We start from the raw sequence: 20314 nt of genomic DNA, 5'->3' as shown, positions 1-20314 counted from the left end.
AACTGAGTTCAGATAAGCTCTCTCTAGGCCATGGCAGGAAGGCAGACAAATGCCCAAACTGCAAGTACCATTTGCATCATTCCTAGATACTCTTGATTTGTGTCTTCCACAAGGATCACGAATCAAGAATGCACTATGTAAATGTAATTATATATTTTGCTCAGGAACCATTATTTTTCATTTTATTTATTTGTTTTAAATAGGAGAGATAAAATAAGAGTACACACGAGATTCCTATAAGAATGGCATTGGCCTAACTAATGTGTATGTAATTTATAATTCAACCTAATGGATTTTCTTTCATTATAAGACATCTCAAAATTAGAATTTATATTTATAAAATTTTGGAGCTACAAAGGATCTTGGTGTTTATCTGATCAAACACCCATTTTTCAGATGGGAAGTTGAGATACAATATCACGTGGTTTGTCTAAGACCAGGCTTTATGGAGCTACAAGGTTGGTTAGAAGGCCAGAGCACTCCCACTATGCCACAAGTTTGCAAACTGTGGAAAGTGAGCCATCAGAGGGTGGTAAAATCAGTTTTGTATAAGTTACAACCAACTTTTGTTCTTATTTTACTTTTTAAAAGTAATTCTTAATAGACTTCTTTTTTAGAGCAGTTTTAGGGTAACACATAAATTGTATAGAAGCTACAACAATTGATGAACCAATACTTATACAGGATAGTTAACTAAAGTCCTTAGTTTATGTTAGGGTTCACTGTTTTTGTTGTACACTAGATGTCTTTTGACAAAGGCATCATGCCATGTGTCCATTATTACTATATCATACAGAACAGTCTCACTGCCCTAAAAGTGCCCTATGCTCCACCTATTCATCCCTCCCCAACTCCTTTTGGGCCTCTGAATCTGTTTTTTTTATGATAGAATAGAATAAAAAAAAATCAGTGCATACCTCATGGGATGGGTATTATTTTATGTAACTTCTGTTTTAGACAATATGTACATATATGTGTAATTAGGTTAAAATATAAAATATATTCCTTACTGCGAATTGGAGGGAAAAAAGTTTGAGAAACACTGCTCTTAACTGTCTCTTACTTAAAATTCTAGGGAATAAATCCAGAAAATGAATACACAGATGGAACATGTCATATATGAAACCAAAACAAGAAAAAAACATAACCAAGAGACATTAAGAAAATAAACAAGCATATAAAAATTCTCTGAAGAGAGAGTATAAAAAGGTCAGAAAGTTACTGCTTTTCTCTGAATCAGTTTTGATTTTCTTTCTTCATTGAGATTGCAAAACATTCAGATTTGAAGACGTTTAACATTCTCAGAGTACAAATTATGGAAAGTTTTGGGGGTAGGTAAGAGCAAGGGTTTCAACCTTACAAACTGATACTGTCCCAAGTTTCCAAAAATGTTATCTCTGGATGTTAATCAACAAAGGAAAGCTTGTTTGGGGGAGGGTTTTTGACATTTGTTTGGCTCTAAGGCTTCACATTTCTTGCTTTTCACCAGAACATCATGGAACCAACAGGGATGCTGTTGTGTTTAACTTAATGTCATGCCAAGTGTCTAAAGATTCCTAAAGGACTCAAATTTACGTGTGAGTTAGATTCTTCAATTTTTAAAAATCTCCCTTCCATGTATATCAAAGCTTCGTCTGTCCAGGAGAGATGTGGAATCTAGATATAACAGTATGTCTCAAAGAAATCTTGATTGCAAACTGAATCACATTGGCCCATCACGGGCCTTGTAGGTAGACTAGAGTTTGATTCCCAGGTTCTACTACTGATCACTGCATGAGCCTAAAAAGGGATTGTCTCTTAGTATTCTTTTTCAAGAGTGATACATAAAAATTCCATATTAAATGATACTAAGATAATATTAGGAGATCTTCTTTGGATAAATAATGTGCTGAGTTAAGCCCTTTACCTATGTTTCTAATTCTATCAGCAATCCTATGACATATAAATTATTGTACTCATTGAACAGTTGAACCAATTTAAGCTTAAAAGGTTAAGGAGCACGCCCAGCATCACCCAGAAAGATAGTGATCGTGCTAGATTGGAACCCATGTCGGAAGGAGCATAGACCTATTCTTCTGTGCGTGTTGCCAGGGGCCTGACATAGTGCTTGATACATAGTACGTGCTCAGGAGATGTTACCTGGAGGAATGACTAATGGAGAAGCAAAGGCTTAGCAAAGATTCTGGAGTGGATGTAAGAACAAATAAGATAAAACTACTATTATATCTGTCATTACTTTGCGCCAGGCATTAAGTTAAAGGCTTTACATGTATATTATATATACACAAATGCACACAGGAATTAACACAAGGTGTGGCATATGGTAAAGCCTATGTCAGTGTACTAACATTATTATGTAGCACTGTAATGGTAGCTATCATCCTTAGAGCAGAAAGCTTAATGTTATGATCTCCTCCAGCCCACATACTTGGTGCATCTCTCTGAGCCACGCTGAACAGGTCAAACTGAGGGTCAGCCCTTTCAGCCCCAACCCTGGTTTATCCTTCAATCTCTTTTTCACACAGGTGCTGACAACATGCTGTGCTGGTTAATCCTTAAATTACATAAAGAGCCCCCAGTGTGCTTTTGGTGTGAGGGAGGAAGGGGGTTGTATTATTGTGCTAGCATCTAGTTTGCATAACGTGCTTTTCTCTTTCAGGCTGAGTTGAGAAAGAAGCCATGTGGTCTAGTGGCAGCAGCTGGGAGGAAAGAGTGGTGACTCAGCAGGGCTTTGTGGACCAGTGCAGGCAGCTCAGAGGGGCAGCAGAGATCAGCCTTACCCTAGCCATGAGGCAGCTGGGTGCTCTGAGCATGGTCAGCCCGGCAGGAGGAAGGAGAGGAAGGAAATGAAGAAAGCAGCCTGTCGTGGGACCTGGTCAGGTTGTGTCAGTGGCTTCGGGGACACTGTGAAGAGATTCTGGGAAACTGGATCATGTGGTATCATCTTAGTACTAAAAGTTTTTGTGACTGTGAGCTAGCATATTTTTAAAGTGGGGAAGTACCTGGTATTATTGCCTTAGGATGTAGGAAAGGTCTTGAGCCCACACACTTGAAATTAAACTTCCAGATAACAGGAATCCTTCATGAAGCACTGGACTATTATGCATATTTTTAGAAATAGAACACTTTATCACAATCATAGATCTTCCACTGAGTGGTCCTACAATTGAACTCATTTTGAAACAGAACTCCTATAAGTATAAGAAGTCACTATTACCTCTAAAGACATGAACATCTTTCATCAATAATTCTCATGAAAGAGACCTTAGAGTTTATATCCACTTGTTTATTCATTCATTCAACCAATCCTCAATTTATCACCCTTTTCAAAAATTACTTACATTCTCAGAGGTAGAGTTGATGGTGACCCGAGTATACAGATGTCAGAAGACTGGTGTTTGAAGCCCATTTTCACTAGTACTTAGTTGTGAGATCTTGGGCAAGTTTGTAAAATATGAATACAAATTCTTTCCCTGTATTCTAAGAACTTTTCAAAAATTCACATGAGATGTGTGGATAGTGATTGGTAGGTGGTAAAGTACCATATGAAATTGTGTTTTACCAAGTATAGAAACTGAGACATGGAGTGCATAAAGATTTGCCCAAAGTCACTTTTTGCTCAAAAGGGAGAGCCAAAGATGACATATAAATTCAGGTGACTGGACACATTACAGGCTGGAGCTGATTCAGCAAACAATTTCCTTTTTGCAGTTGGGATTCACTTGACTGTAAGAAACCTTAGCTCAGTGGGGTAAAAAGCAGTGGTTACTCAGAGTACACAGAGATCTTATGCTGTTGGGCTTCATTCAAATTGGCTTCACTCAACTGGAGAGCCCTAGGGAACAGGCTGGCTCTTCCCTGTGTCTGTCTCTGCTTCTGAGCCAGCTTCAGCTTTTCCTCCATTTTGCCTGCCTTTCTTTGCTGGTTCATCCTGCATGAGGCACAATATGACTGCTCATCCTGCACCTACCCCATGACCAGCATCTACCCTCAATTGGCAACAAACACTGAAATTCTTCAAGGAGGAAGGAACTAGCCTGGTGCCACTGAGAGAACCCGGGCCACACAAGTCATTTCCGAGCAACTGACTGGATCCTGCGGCATCCAGCCCTAGAGGTCACATTCTCTCACATTATCTTTTGCAGCTGTACCTTCCAGAGAGCTATGGTGGCAAGGGTGATAAACCGCCAGGCTGGATGTTATCACAGAGAGGAACTATTTATAAGAAGAGTGTACTTGGAATGACTATATGATGTATTTCAGTCAAGAAATTTAAGACCCAAATTTCCTGGTCAAAAAATTCAATTCAGTTGAATAAAAACTGTGTTGGACTCTGAAAATAGACACATATGTACATAAGGTATGTCCACAACTAACTATAATATAAGAGACTCTATGAAAGGTTCTTAGAAATTGTCTTACAAAATTACATGGACTCATAAAAAAGGATTAAGTCTCCTGGGAGAGTCAGAAAGGTTTCACTGAGTAAGAGCAATTTGAGATATGTCTTGAAGTATTCATTTAATTTTTATAGAGAGGAGGGAGCCCAGGAGGACACATATGAAATAGTGGGAAAAACATGAGCAAGAAATGGCATTTTAGGCATGAAATTACCTGTGTGCTCTGAGATAGAAAAAACTATAGTGTGGCAGGAGGGAGAAAAAGAAACCAGCATAATTTGACTGCTATCGACTATATGCTGGATATTTTCCAGTATCACCTCACTGAATCCTTTCAGCAATCCTTGAGGTGGCGTCTATTGTCCCTACTTTGCCAAGTGCACAAAAGGCCAAAGCCATTCCCTCCATTGTCCCATGATGAGGATGAGGTGGAGAGGGCAGCAGAGAAGAGACTGAGGGAGGTCTGACGTCCATGTAACAAGTCCACACTAGATTTTGAAAGCACTGGGAGGGAAGTCATGTCAAAATTGTGAACAAAGAATAGCATGATCAGATCTGAATTTTAGAAAAAGAATGCTGATGGTAATGTAATGTGGGGATTAAATAGAGTAGTCTTTCTCTCTCCTTCCTTCATTTATTTAAAAACATATATTGAAAACATACTGAGGGCCAAGACCTTACACCAGGCCTGTAGGAAAAAATGTTCTGCATGCCAGACACAGTTCCAAATCTCATGAAGTTTACAGTTTCTCTTTATGTGTGTGCATATAATATATAGCTTATATATATGCCCTTTCTCTACAAATATACTTTATAGTATATACACATATATATGTATTTAACAGAAGAATAAACTTTTGTATTTTAATTATCTTTAAGCTCACAAAAATAGTATGATAAAATTTTTCTTTTAAATAAATATCAATAATATTCTGGATATTAATCCCTTATCAGATATAGATTTGCAAATATTTTCCCCCATTCTGTGAATTGCCTTTTTACTCTGTTGATAGTGTCTTCTGATGCACAAAAATTCAAAAAAAAATTCTCATGAAGTTCAATTTGTCTATTTTTTCTTTTTTTGCCTATGGCTTTGGGGTCATATCCAGAAATCACTGCCAAATCCAAAGTCATGAAAATTTCCCCATATTTTTTTACTAAGACGTTTATAGTTTTAGGTCTTATGTTTAGGTCAGTTATCCATTTGAGTTAATTTTTGTATATTATGTAAAATAAGGGTCCAACTTCAGTTCTTTTGCATGTGGCTATACAGTTTTCCCAGCACCATTTGTTGAAAAGAATGTCCTTTCCTCATTGAACTATCTTGGTACCTTGTTGAAAGTCATTTGACCGCATATGCAAGGGTTTATTTCTGGGCTCTCTATTCTCTTCCATTGGTCTGTTTGTCCTACATTAGTACCACACTGCTTTGATTATTATAGCTTTGTAGTAAGTTTTGAAATCAGGAAGTATGAATCTTCTTTGTTCTTTCTCAAGGTTGTTTTGGCTATTTGGGGTCCCTTGAAATGCCATATGAATTTTAGGATGGGTTTTTCTATTTCTGCAAAAAAAGATTTTTATAGCAATTACATTTGAATCTGTAGATTGTTTTGGGTGGTATTTACATGGCATTTTAAATACACTAAATACCACTGAATTGTACACTTCAAAATGGTTAATTCTATGTCATGTGAATTTCAACTCAAAATTGAAAAAAACGGAAAAAAAATATTAGGGGCGATTATACCTGAAGAGCAGGCATGGGGGTGGCATGAGGCAGCTGGAAGGGAAAGGGGGTTGTGATCAGAGGGACCAATGCTGAAGTTGAAGACCTCTGGCACAGAATCATTTAGGGTAGGTAAAGGTCCCTGGAGTTGAGCAGTAAAAATGTTGGGAGGCTAAACTGCTCCAAAAATAATCCACAAAGACACTGACTTCACAAAGAGATTCAAGACTGCAGTTTCAGAAGGATACTTTCCCAGTTGGGAATGGCTGTCATTTCTGCAGTAAGATGGGGATAGATGGGATTTAGGGGAATTTAATTACAGTGCCTTTTAAGGAGAAAGAATAATGAAAATCATTTTAAAGCTGTAATTTAGGAATTTTAATTTAGGAAAAGAAGACAGTGAACTAGAGCCTTTTTTTTTTAAGTCATCGTGAGAGTGGCAGGAAGGTGTTAGATGATATAGGCATGGATAAGGAGTGGGCATGCCAGCTGGCTTAATCTCTTATTTATTTTGAGAGTAATGGTCTGGCGGTAATATCATGGAGCTGGAGAAAGGCCAAATCTGCCTCCTAACTCTGAAGTATATGAGGCTTGGTAGAACAAACACCCCTGAATTCAAGACTGAGGCCAGGGAAGCTATGTTCTTGTAAGATAGCCAGATTTCAGTTAGGGCAAGGAATGGGAGATAGGCTATGGATGTGGAAGGGTTTGTTCACCAAGAAATGGGGGTTCAGAGTGTACAGCAAAAAAGTGTGAGAAGGAAAAGAGTAACAGGGGAAGGAGTGAGGGAAGGCACAGGGCCATCTGGAGACCAGTATACAGGATAAGATGGATAACTGGAGGCATTTACATTTTAGGCACTTACATGGTATGAACATAAGGGTGGTTCCATGAGGAACAGTGGCCCAGGGCCCAGAGAGACCTATGATATCAAGTTTGGTAACAGTGGCACAGCCTCCTGGGATCTGAATAGGATGTTGGACTTGAGCTGGGTCCTATGGATGGTAGAATTTGAGTAGACAATAAAATCTATTATGATAAAGCTGAAATTCTAGTTTTAGTTTTCATTTTTTTATTTTACTAATTCTGTGAGCTCTCTATCTCCCATGGTTGACCCACATTCTAGTATCTTCTTGCTTTCTTTACCTATGGATTTGGTATTGTGATTGTTTAGGATTAAGATTATGGATGAACTTCATCTCATAAGGCACTGAAAAATGATGAGTGGTTACCAAGGGGAAGGGTGAGGGGGACAAAGGGGCACAATAATTTGCAATCACAGTATAAGTTTGTCACGGGGATGGTAGGAGAGCATGGAGAATATAGTCAATGATTCTGTAACATCTTCCTATGTTGATAGATAGTAACCACACTAGGGGTGGGGTGAGGATTTGATAATATGGGTAACTGTTGAATCACTGTGTTGTACATTTGAAACCAATGTAAGATTGTATATTAATGATATGTTAAAAAAAAAAAGATTATGGCTGAACTTTGTCAGTTTTCCAGAGTAGCAGAAGGACAGAATATTAGGTAGGCTTTCCAATGGCTTTTCTCCTTATAACTAGGGCCATCACTGTAGAATAGGCTGTCCCAGGTTTTTCTCTGCAAATCTGGATTACTCTCTAGGGCAGGTTTGAGCTCATTCTTATCTGACTGCCCCAGGCCTAAGCAACCTGAGGGATGATCACGCAGCAACAGCAGGCCCTAAGCAATGCCAATTCATCATATTTAGAATAATATGGATGTTGCTTTTCTTTTCATTTTTTTTATCCTGTAATTTTTTTATTAAGGTATTATTGATATACACTTTTATGAAGGTTTCACATGAAAAACAATATGGTTATTACAATCACCCATATTATCGAGTCCCCCCCCACACCCCATGGCAATCATTGTCCATCAGTATAGTAAGATGCCACAGAGTCACTACTTGTTCTCTCTGTGCTACACTGTCTTCCCCATCATCCCACCCACACCATGTGTACTAATCATAATACTCCTCAATCCCCTTTTCCCTCCCTCCCCATCCACCCTCCCCCACCTCTCCCTTTTGGCAACCCCTAATCCCTTCTTGGAGTTTGTGAGTCTACTGTTGTTTTGTCCCTTCAGTTTTGCTTCATCGTTATACTCCGCAGATGAGGGAAATCATTTGGTACTTGTCTTTCTCTGCCTGGCTTATTTCATTGAGCAAATACCCTCTAGCTCCATCCATGTTGTTGCAAATGGTAGAATTTATTTTTTTCTTATGGCTAAATAGTATTGCATTGTGTATATGTACCACATCTTCTTTATCCATTCATCTATTGATGGATTCTTAGGTTGCTTCCATATATTGGCTATTGTAAATAGTGCTGCAATAAACATAGGGGTGGATATGTCTTTTTGAATCTGAGACCTTGTATTCTTTGGGTAAATTCCTAGATGTGGAATTCCTGGGTCAAATGGTATTTCTATTTTTGGTTTTTTGAGGAACCTCCATATTGCTTTCCACTATGGTTGAACTAGTTTACATTCCCACCAGCAGTGTAAGAGGGTTCCCCTTTCTCCACATCCTTGCCGGCATTTGTGGTTCTTAGTCTTTTCGATGCTGGCTATCCTTACTGGTGTGAGGTGATATCTCTTTGTGGTTTAAATTTGCATTTCCCTGATGATTAGCAAGGTGGAGCATCTTTTCATGTGCCTGTTGGCCTTCTGCCTTTCTTCTTTGGAGAACTGTCTGTTCATATCCTCCGCCCATTTTTTAATTGGGTTATTTGCTTTTTGGTTGTTGAGGAGTGTGAGTTTGTTATATATTTTGGATGTTAACTACTTGTTGGATATGTTGCTTACAAATATATTCTCCAATACCGTAGGATGCCTTTTTGTTCTGCTGATGCTGTCCTTTGCTGTACAGAAGCTTTTTAGCTTGATGTGGTCCCACTTGTTCATTTTTGCTTTTGTTTGCCTTCTCCAAGGAGATGTGTTTAGAAAAAAGTTGCTCATGTTTATATTCAAATTTTTGCCTACGTTGTCTTCTAAGAGTCTTATGGTTTCATGACTTACATTCAGGTCTTTGATCCATTTTGAGTTTACTTTTGTGTATGGGGCTAAACAATAATCCAGTTTCATTCTCTTACATGCAGCTGTCCAGTTTTGCCAACAACAGTTGTTGAAGAGGCTGTCATTTCCCCCATTGTATGTCCATGTCTCCTTTTTTGTATATTAATTGACCATATATGTTTGGGTTTATATCTGGACTCTCTAGTCTGATCCACTGGTCTATGGGTCTGTTCTTGTGCCAGTACCAAATTGTCTTGATTACTGTGGCTTTGTAGTAGAGCTGGAAGTCAGGGGGCATAATCCCCCCAGCTTTATTCTTCCTTCCCAGGATTGCTTTGGCTATTGGGGGTCTTTTGTGGTTCTATGTGAATTTTAGGACGATTTTCTCTAGTTTGTTGAAGAATGCTGTTGGTATTTTGATAGGGATTGCACTGAATCTGTAGATTGCTTTAGGCAGGATGGCCATTTTGACAATATATTAATTCTTCCTATCTATGAGCACAAGATGTGTTTACATTCGTTGTTATCTTCTTTAATTTATATCATGAGTGTCTTGTAGTATTCAGAGTACAGGTCTTTCACTTCCTTGGTTAGGTTTATTCCTAGGTATTTTATTCTTTTTGATGCAATTGTTTTCCTGATTTCTCTTTCTGCTAGTTCATCATTATTGTATAGGAATGCAACAGATTTCTGTGTTATTAAATTTGTATCCTGCAATTTTGCTGAATTCACATATTAGATCTACTAGTTTTGGAGTGGATTCTTTAGGGTTTTTTATGTACAATATCATGTTATCTGCAAACGTGACAGTTAACTACTTCTTTACCAATCTGGATGCCTTTTATTTCTTTGTGTTGTCTGATTGCCATGGTGAGGACCTCCAGTATTATGTTGATTAAAAGTGGGGAGAGTGGGCATCTTTGTCTTGTTCCCAATCTTAAAGGAAAAGCTTGCAGCTTCTTGCTGTTAAGTAAGATGTTGGCTGTGGGTTTGTCATATATTGCCTTTATTATGTTGAGGTACTTGCCCTCTATACCCATTTTGTTGAGAGTTTTTATCATGAATGGATGTTGAATTTTGTCGAATGCTTTTTCAGCATCTATGGAGAGGATCATGTGGTTTTTGTTCTTTTTGTTGACGTGGTGGATGATGTTGATGGATTTTCTAATATTGTACCATTCTTGCATCCCTGGATAAATCCTATTTAGATCATAATGAATGATCTTTTTGATGTATTTTTGAATTTGGTTTACTAACATTTTGTTGAGGGTTTTTGCATCTTTGTTCATCAGAGATATTTGTCTGTAATTTTCTTTTTTTGTGGTGTCTTTGCCTGGTTTTGGTAGTACAGTGATGCTGGCCTCATAGAATGAGTTTGGAAGTATTGCTTCCTCTTCTACTTTTTGGGAAACTTTAAGAGAGATGGGTATTAGATCTTCACTAAATGTTTGATAAAATTCAGTGGTGAAGCCACCTGGTCCAGGGGTTTTGTTCTTAGGTAGTTTTTTGATTACTAATTAAATTTCCTTGCTGGTAATTGGTCTGTTCTGATTTTCTGTTTCTTCCAGGGTCAGCCTTGGAAGGTCATATTTTTCTAGAAAGTTGTCCATTTCTTCTAGGTTATTCTGTTTGTTAGCATATAATTTTTCATAGTAATCTCTAATAGTTCTGTGTATTTCTGGGGTGTCCATAGTGATTTTTCCTTTCTCATTTCTGATTCTGTTTATGTGTTTACCCTCTCTTTTTTTCTTGATAAGTCTGGCTAGGGGTTTATCTATTTTATTTTCTTGAAGAACCATTTGCTGGTTTCATTGATTCTTTCAATTGTTTTATTCTTCTCGATTTTATTTATTTCTGCTTTAAGGCCTTTTACTGACTTTGGGCCTCATTTATTCTTCTTTTTCTAGTTTCATTAATTGTGAGTTTAGACTGTTCATATGGGATTGTTCTTCTTTCCCGAGGTAGGCCTGTATTGCAATATACTTCCCTCTTAGCACGGCCTTTGCTGCGTCCCACAGATTTTGCAGTGTTGAATTATTGTTGTCATTTGTCTCCATATATTGCTTGATCTGTTTTTATTTGGTCAATGATCCATTGGTTATTTAGGAGCATGTTGTTAAGCCTCCATGTGTTTGTGGGATTTTTCATTTTCTTTTTGTAATTTATTTCTAGTTTTATACCTTTGTGATCTGAGAAGTTGGTTGGTAGACTTTCAATCTTTCTGAATTTACTGAGGCTCTTTTTGTGGCCTAGTATGTGGTCCATTCTGGAAAATGTTCCATGTGCACTTGAGAAGAATGTGTATCCTGCTGTTTTTGGGTAGACTGTTCTATAGATGTCTTTTAGGTCCATCTCTTCTAATGTGTTATTCAGTGCCTCTGTCTCCTTATTTCCTGTCTGGTTGATCTGTCCTTTGGGGTGAGTGGTGTGTTGAAGTCTCCTAAAATTAATGTATTGCATTCTATTTTACCCCTCAATTCTGTTAGTATTTGTTTCATATATATAGGTGTTCCTGTATTGGGTGTATATATATTTATAATGGTTATATCCTCTTATTGGACTGACCCCTTTATTGGATGTTGCTTTTTTGATCATTATTCTTTAACAACTAAAAGTCTTAGTTCATCATTTTACTGTGGTAGTAGTAAGCAAATGTTGGATCCTGGTTCTGAATAGCCATGTAACTCTGCTGCCAGTGGGTATGGTGCCTGGGAAGCAGGAGGCATGCTGCAACACAGACCCTCTGCTTTGAATCATCTCCCACTCAAGGGATGCTGCTGGCAGCTGGAAATCTGATTTGATTTAGGAATCAATATGCTGTTAAGCACCATTGTTTTCATGTACAAAGAACAATGACTGAGTCTTTTTTTTTAAAGCATTCTTGCTGTTATACTATTATAGTGCCCCTCATTATCTATTCATTCACTTTCTTTGAACAGAAAATACTCTTTTCTTGGTAATTAGGTACACAAATAAGCATGAAATATTGCACTTTTTGTCTGACAGTTCATTCCGAATTTCATGACTATAATTTAAAATTTGTTAAAAAATATTATTCATTCCTCTCAAATTAAACATAAGCACTTTCCTTTTTTTTCCTCACAAAATAAGTATTTTTATTGTTTTCCTTTCACAGAGCAGGACAATGAGACACGGGATGGCTATGTAATTGTCTGAGACTTCCCAGTTAATGACTGGCTAGACATAGGCATTTCCATTAGTTTTTTTCTATTTTTGACCAGACTATTGATTTCCCTGGGGCAGTAGGGAGGAAGAATCAATAAAGTGGACAATCAGATAAAAAGCATTCTTATATTAGTATAAAGAAGTAAAGAATTATAAAGAAATAGAACTTCTTTATATGTTAATAAGGAATCATCATATTTAACGTTAAAATAATGCTAAATTCCTCTGGTTTTAAAGAAATAACATATAATGAATAGGAAGCAATATGTTGTACCTCTACATTGTGGTTAAGAAAGGGAAGTTTCTAAGAGGTCCCTCTGGTCCATCATCTTCCCATGGCAGAAATCCCCTCAGTATCTCTGAATAAATCTAGTGACAAGCTAGCTTTTTGCTCCATGACACATTCCATGACACTGTCAGTTACTACATTGTTGCGAAGTGGTTAGAGGTCTATGAGGAAGGCACTGTGCTGAGTATTCGGTGAGATTAAAAAAAAAAAAAAGAATCTAAATCCTTGCCCTAAAGAAGCTTAATATCTTGTTCACAAAGTTCAGATGCTAATTATAACATAAGAACAAGTTAAAAGGGTGCCATAGAAAAGCACAAACCAAGCCTTGTGGAGACTCAGAGGGAGGGACATGCTAACACATCTAACCGGGGGAACCCATCAGTTCTGGCTCTGTCATCTGGACTGACACGGTAGTTTCTCTGTTTTCCTGTACAGCTTGATATACTCTGTAGAGTCCTCCAAAGAGGCAATGTAACTGAAGGGCCTGAAGCTTGGTCCTGGGCATTAGACATCTTTGGATATGAATCTGGACATTCTCTGGGTGACCTTATTAGCTGGGTGACCTTGAGCAAGTTACTTAACCTCACCATATGTATACTTTCTGTTTGTAAAATGGGCAAAGTAAGACCTAGCTGACAAGCTTATTGAAGGATTAAATAATGATAAAGGCTTTAGCATAGTGTCTGGCCTTAGTATGTAAAAAATGGTAGCTTTTGTTCTTACTTTTTTTCATTTTGCCTCTTTTCTCTCTAATCTCTCGCTGACATTTTTATCAGTTCTAATAATACCTTGTTTTTTAGACCTCCTCTCCTTTATGGCTATCCTCTTCCAAACTGTCTAGTTTTCATTCTCCTGCATAATGTGTTACCTACAACATTACAATGATAGAACTTCCTCCCAGACCAGAAAAGCTGTGGTTGGAGTCTATCAAAAGAGTAAACCAAACTGTTACCTCCCTCTTGACTTGGATGCTTAATAATTCAGCCCAAAATGACTGCATTCAAGTTTTTTTGGTTTTTTTCTTTTAGTGATTCCCTGTCTTGTTGGTTCATGACAAGCTTATAACTACCTACCTTCTCTAGGTACTATTTAGATAGTAAACAATGAGGCCTCTCCTGTCTTGTATTTACGAAATTGTTTTTTTTTTTTTGAACCTAAATGAAGATCTTTTCCTTTCTCTCTGCATAGGCCTCGATTCTTGGATGTAAGTGACAGGAAACTAGTTAGAATGAACTGAGACAAGAAAGATGAATTTCTTTGTTGGTATAACTGAAGAGCAAGAAAAATTGGACAACTGGAATGCTAACTCTCCCTTCTTCATAATGAGCACTGGCTTCATTTTCTCATATGTATTTCTTCAGGGATTCTGGTTGCTAGCAGCTCGTGGCTCATACTGTCATAACTTGAGCCACTGAAAAAATGATTCTCTTGTCTAGTCCTCCTTCCTCCAAAATAGGAAAGAACGGCCTGAGTCAAACATATACTAATTATCATTGAGTTGCCACTGTCCCTAAACTACAGTAAGAAACTGTCAACTGTTAGACCAGTTACTGTGGCCTGGGAAGCCAGGATAAAGAAGATGGTAACTCCCAGCTGAACTCACTGGACAAATTTTTCCAAAGGATGAGGACTACATTGTCTAAAAGTAGTGGCGATGACTTAGAATTAAGTGACTTAGCCAAGTAGAGCAAAGACTAAACGATGAATTTAAACTACTGTTATAGATGGTTGAATGATACAAAAAGATTAATATTTTTATGAAAGCAAGTAATTTATTTTTCTTTTCCCTATTTTGATAAAGAAAGAACTATTTTTTTATTGTCTTTATTGCTTGGAATTTTCTCCTTTCAGTTAATATCAGATAAAGCAAATTTAGATTGATAAAAACATATAAGAGAACTGGAAAAACTTCTAATTAAACAACAAAATAATTTCAAAACTCACATTAAGTAAAATGTAGCTCTCAGTTACTGTTATTAACAATCATTTAGGTGCTCATGTGACAGCAACTAGGTGGAACTATTTATTTAAAAAAAATAGAACAGACCAGAATTCAGACTAGATAAATTTGGATTTCAAAGCTTCTATTTTCTATGTCCTTAGCCAGAAAGCTTGGGATATCTGTCAGGCAGCTGTTTTGCGATAGAGAGAAACAAGCCTATCTTGTTATATATTACCCAACAAACAAAACACTTGTTACCAGATAATGCCTGGAAGCAAAGTGAAAATGAAATTGATTTTCCAAGGATTTCCTAACTTCCAAGGATTAGATGAAGACATAAGGGAGTAAACTCATGGTCATCTATGTTACTTAATTTGTAAATCTAGATTATTGCTTTGACCTCTTACATAGATTTCTAAAGCAGTCCTCTTAAATTAACAGTAATTTATTTCTTCAAGTAACAAAAAATGTCAGTGTTTTGCTTATGATTTGCTTATAGAAGAAACCATCCAAGTCACTCAGGAGTGGTAAAATGCTGACCCATATCTAACTAATGACATGGGTCATATGTCACTGAAATTATAATAGAAAAACATACACAACCACTGAAATGAAAACAGAAAAAAAATTCTTTTCCCTTACACCTAGGTATAAAACTGGGCTCTATTGTCCTTTGCTTGCCAGGCATACCACTCTATAGGCTAAATTATCCTGTGGACAAAGATGTGGGAGGCGGACATGAGTAACTTCAAGTCAGGGCTAGGATGCAGGGCACCTGGATTGTACTGCCACATAACCCCACTGAGATGATTCCTAAATTTGATGAGAAAAAAAATTAAACATGAAAATAAAAGTTCTCTTTCCAAATTAAATGATTTCTCATCTGAAGTGAAAATCAACATAGGTAAAGGAATTAGAACTCCGAAGGTTTTTAACAATAGATACTTGGCAGATAAAGGTCAGCATCATATATCTATTCCATTCAGAGAGAGAATAGTATACAATCTGAACTCTGTACTCAGCAAAGTAATTTGGAAATACTTTTAGCCATTTTCAGTAGTCCATAAAAGCTATAGCACCAGATTCTTGATAAGTTAGCTTTTTAGAAGATTATCAGTGCACAAAAAGATGTGGTGGGCAACTGAAATGTCATGATGTTTAAAATGTGAATGTTTTAACTATTTAAATCTACATATTTTAGTTTTCTATATAAGAAATACCTTAAGACTATACCTAAGCAATACAAATTCTTATTAAGCTCTCTTTAAACATTCCCATTAAACTGGGATTTTTACTCTCAATTACCAGTGGACTCTACCTTTGTCACATTTATATATGCAACTACAAGGTGTTTCTGTTACAGGCTGGTGACTTTAGGTTTACCTGTTTTTATCAACAATCTAATTCATTCACTCTTTTATATATATTGACACAATGTCAAATGAGTTTGAATCAATGGACCAGGATGATCTAAGTGTGAATCGTATTATATCATTTTATCTTAGGGCTCTCTACTAGTAATATTTTCCCTGGCACCACCTGTGTTTTTATGAATGAGTAACCTGACTTGGCAAAAAAGCAAAAACCTCAAACCCAAACACAGTTAAATATGCTGTTCTCATTAGGAAGCTATCATTCCATCAAAGTTATATTATTATGTTATCTAGTTCACTGCAGTACAGTTTTAAGGTTCTATTGTATTCATTAAATACAATAATGCTAGCTGCATTATTCTTTAAATGTCGATACATAAATACTAATCATGAGGGCACATAGTTTGACTAATAAGCTGTTGAACTATTCCCTGGTATATATGATGTTGGATTAAGCTCTCTTCCACTCATGAATAGTAGTCAACATTCACTGACTTTGCTTCAGCTGCTCCTCACTCAAACCTCTATGACCTGTCTGTGCTTCCCACTCCACTGAAATTACTCAGTTCAAGGTTTCAGATAATTTTTTTCAGGCCCTTATCATTCTCCTCAGTGGATTGCTACAATCGCTTTTCAATTGTTCTTCCTGCCACACACTTATATGTCTACATATCACTTCCCACCCCTACATTCTCCCCTTTTCTAAGATTCAAGTCACTCCTATGATTGAAACTTTTTCAGGATAAAAATCCAAATCCCTTAACATGAGATTATAATTTATTAATAATTTGCCCTTTGCCAAAATCAGAACCCCCTTTTTATCTTGTTTCAGGGACATGACATCCTAATCACTCATCCCATCTTGGGACACTCTCCTCCTTAAATGGCTCAACATTGTACTATTGTACTTCTCCTTCTAGTTCTTTGGCTGGTCCTCTTGGTCTTCTCTGAAAGCTTCTCTTCTCTCCAGCATTTCTCTAGGTCCTGTGCTTCTAACCTTTTCCTGTAGACCTCAGCATTTCCTTAATTAGCATGTCTGTAGGACAGGCTCCCCAAATCACAGCCCAAAGGACTCCAGATCTCCTTATTTCTAGGAACCTTTGGCTCATCTTTACATGGATATTTTATCAAGAGCTCAAACTATGCTCAAAGCAGGCTTACCTTTTCCCATCCATGTTGGGTCCTTTTATTTCTACCTCTGTTCCATGATTTCAGAATTCTCCCTGTTGATTAGCTTAACTGCCCCAAATCATAAGACAGTTTCTCATCTCCCTTGACACTCAAGATTACCTCTACTCTTTCTATGCCTTCTCCCTCCCATCCATTCTGAATCCCTTCATACTCTTCTTAACTGCTGTAAGAGTCCCCTTCACTGTTTCTCTCTTCCAAACTTTCTATTTTCAATCCCACTTATAGCAGAGTAAATTTAACTAAATGGTTCCAGAATAAAGGCGAAGCTCTGATCTCTTCCTGATCTCACGCTAACCTACCTTTTTAATCTCATTTGCAGCCATCCACCTATGTTGGATCCAGAAAGCCCATTCACAATTCTCTAAACTGACCTGTTTTTGTACCTTCTATTGCCTGGTATATCTGCTTTTCTTGCCTGGGACATCTGCTCTCAAAATTTCTCTCACTTAACTGCAATAATTTCCTCCCTCTATTAAGTTCCATGCAGCATTTTATCTAGCTATCAACAATTTAGTTATTTTGCATAGTTGTCTCATTTCCCCTGCTATACTGTAAGCAAGATTTCAAATGGTGTGTTCATCTTTAGCCTTCCTCCTTTCACAAGGGGGTCTAGTAAAGTGCCATGCTTGGAAAAGAATTTTTGCAGAATGAAAGAGAGCCCAAATACAGAATGAAAAATGGAAAAACAAAATCAGGAATTGAGCTGTTTTTACCTAATGCCTTCATCCAAGAGTCCACATTTCAACTTTACTGCCTTTCCACCCATGGAAGGCTCTTTCTCTTTCTTTCTATTAGATGATTTATTAATCAACCACAGTGCTGCTCACAAAGTAAACACAGGGTGGGGAAGAACAAAAGAAAACATGTCATTAATTACAGAAATCTTAATTTTGGAGCGGTATGTCAAAATGTTTCATTTGTGTCATTGAGTCTGAGTTGCAAGGCGTTAGTTAGCATGGGAGTGAGGCAGAGCAGGGACATGGGACAAACATCATGGCTAATTTTTCCTGCCTATGATGAAAAATGCCGAGATATAAACAGTATAGTAAGACCAGAAGGGACTCCATCTTAAGGCTAAGATTCCCTTAAAAAAAACCAGAGTTAGGAGGTAAAATTCCCAAACATTTTATAGTAATCAGCCAACAACCTACCCTGTCTTAAGGCAGGGCAAGTGGTCTGAAATGGTATGTTTCCACTGCTTGAGGGTAACCACTACCTTGCAGAACAGGATCAATAAATTTATTGTGTTAAGTTTATCTTACAGTATATTTAAGGGACTGACTATGCATAATGACATAATGTCTCTCAGAGACAGACATCATGAGACCATGTTAAGCCTATGCCATTCCCCACCCCACACCTGGGCCTTTTGCCCCATTCTTGAAATCCTTAAAAGACAGGGATCCCAAGTCTTTGAGCGCACTTCCTCTCTGAGGCTGCCCACACTCCCCTTTCTTGGGGTTTGTACTTTGCCTTAAATAAAGACTTCTTGCTGCTCAACTTACTGCGTTTTGTCTCTACGTTCTTCCAAGCCTCTTGGGAGGTTAGTAAGAGATCCCTTTTCCTAATGGTAAGTGTCTTTGTTACTTTCTATTACATTCAATTTTCTGGACTTAAGCACAAGTCTTCATTCACTTTGTCTTACTTCAGGCAAGTAGGGAAGGGCTACAAAAGATCTCTGATTTGGGCTTACAAGTTCCTGTTGCCTGGGTAACCTGGGCAGGACTGCAGCTCTAAGATCACGCTCTTTAGTGGCCTACCCAAAAATTTCCTTTCTTTGCTTTGGGGAGTTCTCAGAACATAATTTCACTCCATCCAGTGCACTGAGGCTACCCCAAATCCTTGGGGATGCCAGGTGAGCCTGGCTTCAGTTGGCAAGGGATCTGCCCTATGCGGAGCAGGAATTCAGTGAACTTTCCTTTCCTGCCTTGGTTCTCCCTTGTTCTCTACGGTCTGCATGTCTGTTGCCAATCGTCTCTATTCTTGCTTTAATTCCTTCCTTCCTAATCTACATTCCTCGGCCCTATTCTAAAATTCTTTATCAGAGTCAAGAACCCTACCCTGTCCAGGTTGAGATATCATCTCGTGGGCAAGGAGAGACCTCCCCAGATGCAGCTGCTCTGTCAACAGGAGCACTCAGTTTCTGATCACTAGTGTGAGGACATTTTTCTTAAAAAGATGAGAATAAATTAAAAGCTATGTAGGTTGTCCTTAGTCCACCAGTGGTGAGAAGCAGGGGGATGTTTGTTAAGGAGCAGTAAAATTCAAACGACCGCAAAAGCCGAGCCTTGGGGGGTTAAAGTAATGTGCGCTTGTAACAGTAACCCTCCCTCCTGCACTGTGTTCCTTCACTACTGAGGACTGGGCCTGACTGCACCAACCTGGTTTTTTTTTTTTTATAATTTTTTAAAAATTAAGGTATCATTGATATACAATCTTATGCTCAGATTTCACATGAGCAATTGTGGTTACTACATTCCCCACTATTATTAAGTCCCCACCACCTATTCCATAACATTGTCCATCAGCATAGTAAGATGCTATGGAGTCACTACTTGTCTTCTCTTGCACCAATCCTTTTTTAAATGACATAAAAGCCACACTCCTGTAGGAAACATATTGCTACGTACAGGAGCATAGGGCATTTTCACGCTGTCACGGGCTTCTGTAATCACGCAAACACTGGGTCGACCCGTCCTGGCCGTAAGGAACTCGCTTTCATAAAGGAGCGCTGCATCTCATGGGGGGCTGGAGCCTCACCTTGTGAGGGCTGTCCCCAGGCGTTGCCGGTAGAGCCCTTAAAAAGCGGAGTGCTTCCCAGGGGGAAAGCTCCAGCGATGGCACCCCAGGCCTCCCTTACATCCCTTCCCAGGCAGTGCGTCAGACCACGCCCCGAACCAGCACCCCGCTCGGCGCCTGGGAAGCGGAGGAGCCGGGCCCAGCTCCCAGGGCGCACGGGCTAGCGGCAGGCGTGAGCGTCCGTGGGGCCGAGATGCAGGCTACGCCCAGCTCCGGCCGACCCGTCCCCTCACCCTCGCCGCCCACATCATTGCGACTGGCCCTCCGAGGGGAGGAAGCGGTCGGGTACACGACACCTGCACTTAGGAGGTCACTCCGCCCCATCGCTTTCGCTACCTCCACACTGACCCCCTTTCTCTTCCGCTC

The 20314-nt window shown here is 38.5% G+C and overlaps 1 protein-coding gene across 1 annotated transcript in view; it reads right to left on the bottom strand.

Annotated features, from left to right (window-relative positions):
• LOC140845695 (uncharacterized) overlaps positions 1-20314 on the bottom strand; it is a 39604-nt gene that overhangs the window by 10988 nt on the left and 8302 nt on the right. The window lies entirely within an intron of this gene.

Source organism: Manis javanica, chromosome 2 (assembly GCF_040802235.1).
Source record: "Manis javanica isolate MJ-LG chromosome 2, MJ_LKY, whole genome shotgun sequence".
Classification (NCBI taxonomy): domain Eukaryota; kingdom Metazoa; phylum Chordata; class Mammalia; order Pholidota; family Manidae; genus Manis; species Manis javanica.
The sequence above is the reverse complement of the archived record's forward strand: the minus strand, read 5'-3'. Positions and strand labels throughout refer to the sequence as shown.